Source organism: Apium graveolens, chromosome 5 (assembly GCF_009905375.1).
Source record: "Apium graveolens cultivar Ventura chromosome 5, ASM990537v1, whole genome shotgun sequence".
NCBI lineage: Eukaryota > Viridiplantae > Streptophyta > Magnoliopsida > Apiales > Apiaceae > Apium > Apium graveolens.
The window spans coordinates 306,586,885-306,593,328 of NC_133651.1; positions in this window are offsets into that span (position 1 = coordinate 306,586,885).

The window sequence follows — 6,444 nt, forward strand, 5'->3', positions numbered from 1 at the left end:
TTTGGGATGTTGCCCTTGTGCATCTTGATCTGATTGTATCCATCAAATCCATCCATAAAGCTCAACATCTCATGCCCAGCAGTGGCATCTATCAAAGTATCTATCCTTGGCAACGGGAAACAGTCCTTAGGGCATGCGTCATTCAGTTCAGTGAAGTCCACACACATCCTCCATTTTCCATTGGCCTTCTTCACCATTACAGGGTTTGCTAACCATTCTGGAAATTGTATCTCAATGAAACCAGCCTCTAAGAGCTTCTCTACTTCCTGTTTTATAGCTTCTTGCCTCTCTAGAGCAAAAATTCTTTTCTTTTGCTTCACTGTCTTCCGATTTGGATCCACATTCAGCTTGTGAGTAATCAGTTCCAGGTCTATGCCTGACATATCAGCTGCTGACCATGCAAACACATCACTATTTTCTTGCAAAAATTTCACCAACTTCCCTCTAAGGGGCTCCTCTAGTGTGGCTCCAATGAAAGTCACCTTCTCAGGATCCTCGGGAGCTAAAGGAATTGAAACCAAGTCTTCTGTTGGCTTCCCTCTTTTCTCATCATTTTCTCGGATATCCAGATCTTTAATAGGCAGAACTTGCCCCCCAACTCCATCTGCCCTCAAAGAGACTACATAACAAATTCTAGCCATTTATTGATCTCCCCTCTCTTCTCCAATCCCATTTCGGGTGGGAAACTTCATAACTGAATGGTAGGAAGAAGGGACTGCCTTGAAGGCATGTATCCCTAATCTCCCCATGATAGCATTATAAGTTGAACTAGCCTTTACCACCACAAAGTCCAACATCTGTGTTGCTTGCCTTGGTTCCTGACCTATGGTGGTTGGCAACTTGATTATCCCTTCCATGGGGCATTATACTCCCGCAAATCCATATATCGGCATATCGGTCGGGGTTAGTTGAGAATCATTATAACCCATCCTTAAAAACGTGTCATGGAGCAAGATATCCACCGAAGCACCATTATCCACTAGGACTCTCTTGACCGGGCTATTTCCTATTATCGGTGTTATGACCAACGGGTTGTCATGAGGAAATTTCACACCCTCTAGGTCAGAATCATCAAAAGCCAATGTTACTTCTATCCTGGCCCTCTTCGGGGCTTCTCCAACAATATGCATAACCTCTCTAGTATATGCTTTCCCGGAGTTCCTGGATAATCCAGCAGCAGTTGGTCCTCCAAAGATTGTGTTTATCACAGGCCCTCGGGGTCGTGGTCCTCCAAAGATTGTGTTTATCATAGGCCCTCTAGGTTGGAGATTCCGCCCCTGATCATCTTGGTCCCTCCTACGATCTTCAAAGTTCTTTCTTCCATTGTTATTCCTATCCCCTCCTTCTCCAGAGTATTTATTCAACCTTCATTTTCCAATAAGGAACTCAATTTCATCTTTTAGTTGTCTACACTCATCGGTGTCATGGCCAACATCCTTGTGAAATCTACAATACTTGCTCTTATCTAGCTTGGTAGGATCAGCCTTCAAAGGTTTAGGCTAACGAACATCTCGATCTTTCTCAATTTCCATCAAGATCTGGCTTCTAGGAGCATTCATCTTAGCGTATTCAGTGAACTTTTGCCTAGGTCCTCCCTTCTTGGGGGTTGAATCAGGGTTTTGCTCAGTTCTAGGATACTTGTCCTTAGCGATATATTCCAGGTCAGTTTTCTGCTTCTTGCCTCCAGCGGGCTCATTACTCACTACGGTCTTCCTCATGCTCTCTTCCACCTTGATGTACTTCCCGGCCCTATCTTGGAGCTGCAACATGCTTTCAGGGGGGCGTTTGGCCAAGGACATCTTGAAGAATTCATCCCTAGTTCCCTGTTACAGTGCTATCATGGCTACCTTGTCATCAAGGTCCGGGACTTTTAAAGCCTCCTTTGTGAAATGATTCAGGTAGTCTCTCAAGGATTCCTTTGCTCCCTGCACAATGCTCATGAGGGATGCTGAACTTTTCTCATGCACTCTCCCACTAATGAACTGCTTAATAAAAGCCTAACTTAACTCTCTGAAGGATCCAATAGAGTTCGGGGGCAAACGACTATACCATCTTTGAGCCATACCCGACAGGGTTTGAGGAAAGGCCCGACACTTAATAGCGTCATTCACAGGCTGCAACAACAGTGCATTGGAAAATGTCCTGACATGATTAGCGGGATCTCCTGTGCCATCATAAGCTTTAATAGTGGGCATCTTGAACTTCCTTGAGATATGGGTATTCATTATCTCTTCAGTAAATGGTGGGGTAGGATCATCAGGATCTCTAAGGGGAAGAAGATTGTTTGGATCAGCCCTTGGGACAATAACCTTTCTTTGTATTGGACCATCCAGGTCTATGATAGGAGGAGGATTCCTCCCCCTTGGAGGTAGTGGGGTTCTGGTGTTCTGGTGCACTTCCAAGTCACGCTTCAGCCTTTGAATCTCAGCCTCGTGAGCCCTGATCCTTTCCTGCACTTCTTGGGGATTTTGTCCCTTGGGTGCTCCTAGGACGTTGGTGACCATCAGCCATAGGCTCTTTGCCAGCACGCCTCCTTCTTGGGGCCACTTCATCATCCGAAGATTCGGAGTCTCTCTCAGTGTAAGGACCAGAAAATTCTTGATCCTCAGGGATAGGAGCCAAACCTCATATATAGGGGGGCGATCGCCCTCGTGCTTCACTCCGTTCAGCATGTCCACTTCCTCCAACCTCGGGGTAAAGGGGCATCCCATAAGGGGTGTTAGTAGTCTCAACAGTTGAATACTCATATCTAATGGGTCGAGAATTCACAGGTTTATGTAGTTGCTGAAGTTGGGGATTCGTACCTTGATGAGCCGGGGGAATCATCCCTTGAGGTTGAGGTTCAGTTGCCCCTACCTGGGCTCCTCCTTGGGTGATGGCATAGGTCGAATGCGGAGGTACCTCCACGGTTGACGAAATTGTTTGGGTTGTCCCCGCGGGCGTTCCTCCTTCAGGGGCGCTGCTTGTTCTCCGTGTTCTCGCCATGGTTATTCTTGTGCCTTCCCACAGACGGCACCAAATGTTATGGATTAAAAACTAGGGTATATGATTTCGGTATTTATTACTAAGGAACGTGAGCTTCGAGGCTCGATTTGACTGCTCTTGTGTTTCGTGACTCAATCTGCCTTAACAAGATGCCTACATACCTTGCTGATTGCCAAGGATCAAGTCAAAAAACATAGTTCTGATTTTTGGGGTGAGGCCCCTTATATAGATGTTGGGAGTCCTTGAATTGGACTTGGGTTAGGAGACTTGGTGGTCAAGTCTCAGAATTAGAATGGACTTTAGAGTCCTAAGAGGTAGGAAGCTGATTCCTTATCCCACCAGGTTCCTTGGAGGCCAATCTACAGGGATTTATTTCTCCATTAGGACTCATCTTATCAGCTGAATTATCCCTTATTATTTAATGATGAAATTAATTAATATTCAGGGTTTTGGGCCTTCTTAAATGGGCCTAGTTGTTGGCCCAATTCTGATATGATTAATGCAACATTAATTATATATCCAGGCCTTATTTTCTTCCCTATCAGTTATGGATGGTTGATTGTTATGGATTGATGTTGGTGATGATTTAAAATAGTTTAGAGACTGATATTTCAAGAAATATTAAGGAATCGGTATTTGAGTCGTTTCTAAATAAATTAGCGTAGTTAAAACCGGGAATCGTTACGCGTATAGCCGTCGTAATGTCCGTTTATATTTAGGACTATTTTAAGCAAGAAATACGAATTGTTAATTTAATCTTTTTACATACCACTGGACATGGATGTAAAGTTCTTGTTTTCTAGTTTTCAACCATATAAAGATCATGCAAGACGATTTACGGATTAGGAGAAAATCTCGTTTCAGTGAACGTAGTCGAGAAAACCAAACTACTACCTAGTGTTGACTTTGAGGGTATAATTAAGCCCCTTAAATATTGTTTAAAATCATCAAACTTGGTCAGTAACTTACTTATACAGTGAGGAAGACCTCTTTAAAATTTCAGCTAAATATGTTAATGTTTTGATTTTATAAAAATATCGGAGCAGAGGTCGCGCGGAGTACGGACATAAAAAACAACCCCTTGTTAGAAACTGCCACTTCGGGATTTTCACCCCTGTTACCAGAAAACCATTTTCACATAATGTGTTCTAAATTTTGTCTATATCGCACATTCCAAAATGGTGCATCAATTGAGTTAACGGTTTGAGAGATATCAATGTTTTAGTGAAAATGGTTTGAATAGTAAAACTCCGTAGTTGACCGAACTTTTGAAATGCTTTTCACCTAATTAAATTCATCTTATCAAAATGAAAATTTTATGATAAATATTAAAAGAACTCAAGAAGCTCCTCGAGGTGGTTTCGTATTAAAATATCAATTGTATGATTTATTAAAAATGTTAGAGTGCGAGTCGCGTAATAGTAACATTCGGTAAAGTCAACTCCAGATGACTACTTTGACCGTCCGTTTCGACCAAGGATTGATACTTATTTCGAGTCGGTCGAATATTGAAAATTATGAAGTATTGAACTTATTAGAATATAAGTTGGTGATATGTTAATTATCTAATTATTAAATATTTATTTAGTAATTTAAAATGATTTAAAAATCATAAGACCTACTTTTAAAATACTTTCTGAAGTTCAGAAAGTCATTCGAATACTTTCAAATCGTTGAAAAATATTATATCGACTTATTTTAAATATTCTGAATATAGTTTCAAAAGAAACTCCCCCTTATTTAATTATCTGTTGACAACGGTCAACTCATATCCTTAGTACTTCCTCCGAAAATTTTCGGAAGTACACATATATATATACACTGATAAGAAAAGCTATTTCTATCAACAATCAAAACGCTTGGGGAACTTTGATGTGGTTCGAGTTCTCGAGATATGATAGGATTCCTTTAAGGACTTAGAGGGGTAGACTCTAGTACTATATGTACTAGGGAGACTACCAAAGGTACAGCAGGCGAAGGTACTCTGTGTACTCAGGAACTCGTGAAGTATGTGTATACCCAAAATGGGACACGTAGTCCGAATGCGGCAAGGGTGATAACCGGGATACGAAGGTGTCATCCTTCTACTAGTAGAAAAGGTTACTATTTCCGTAGTACGACTGATCATCGTATGCGGTGGCTCCAGTGATGTCCTAAATTCTTCCAATTGCAATTGTGATGCAATTTCGTAACCCAAGCGTAGGTGCTGGGTTTACCATTAAGGTATTCGTAGGATAATAAGTCCATAAAAGAATTGTTTTCGAAAGAAGGTGTGTATCACCAAGGAAAACTATTTAAATAAACATATTTATTGTATATGGAATTATACTTGAATTTCTCATATAGTCTTTTCATACTATACATTATTATGGCTGAGCATTTTTGCTCACTCTTGCTTTCCTTTAAATGTCACAACACAATAGATAACCAGTATGCCGGTGTGGGACTTAGTCACCAGCAGTCATGGGGAGAATCCCTGTCAGCTTTGTCTTAGGTGGGCCAGAGTATCATATAGGTATAAGATATCTGTCGTAATCATTATAACTTCATGTAGAGGTTATGAATAATTGTTTGAGATCCTATAAAGTACATTTGAGTTTTAATAACAGATGATACTTGTTGTAAGTCGTTTATAAGGCTATAACTTGTGAGTGTGTGAGATTGGGGGTCTGTGATATAAAATTATTGGATTTTTGAGTTAATGCAGGTTACACATGATTGAAAGATTGCGTGACGACCAGATTCCTGACCCCGGATTTAGGGGCGTTACAGAACCCCACGATAACGATTAGTTCATAACCGAACTCATCGTCACCATGGGTTCCAATAAAAACATGATAATAAATAATATAAGCGTACTAAGGTTCAAAGACAAATAGAAAACAAGCATCCGAAGTACAACTATAATGAAGAATACAAAAGTCTTCTTCTCCATAGCCGTCTTGTGCTCTCTACGTCTTCTTTTTGCTCTCCCTGGTCTCCTTGTTGATAAAAACATCTTTTTATTGGTTTATATAAGCCCCTTTTGGACCTGGACCCTCAAAATCATCAATTTCTACTAAAATCAGGATTTTGGGGCAAAAAAGGGCGGGGCGGCCGCGCTCAAATCAGCTCGGGCGCGCTGGTTTTTGGCAGAAAGTCGGTGCAGGCGCGCTGGTAGTGGGGCGGCCGCGCAAGGTTTCTGGATTTTTTTGCTAGTTCTGCTTTTGGCCGTATCTTGAGTTCTGCTCGTCAGAATTAGGCGATTCAACTGCCCACGCGAATCTAACAAGATTATCTATAATATGAGAAGGGCTAGGTTTCCAATTCTTTTCTCTTTTCAGCATATTTCCTTGAAAAGCTCCTTTTTTCATTTAACTGATGCCTGAAATGTAATAACACAAAAATATATCAAAAATACCGATAACTTGAGTCCAAAACACCAACTTAAGCTTGTAATAAAGTGTTCCAAGTAGATAT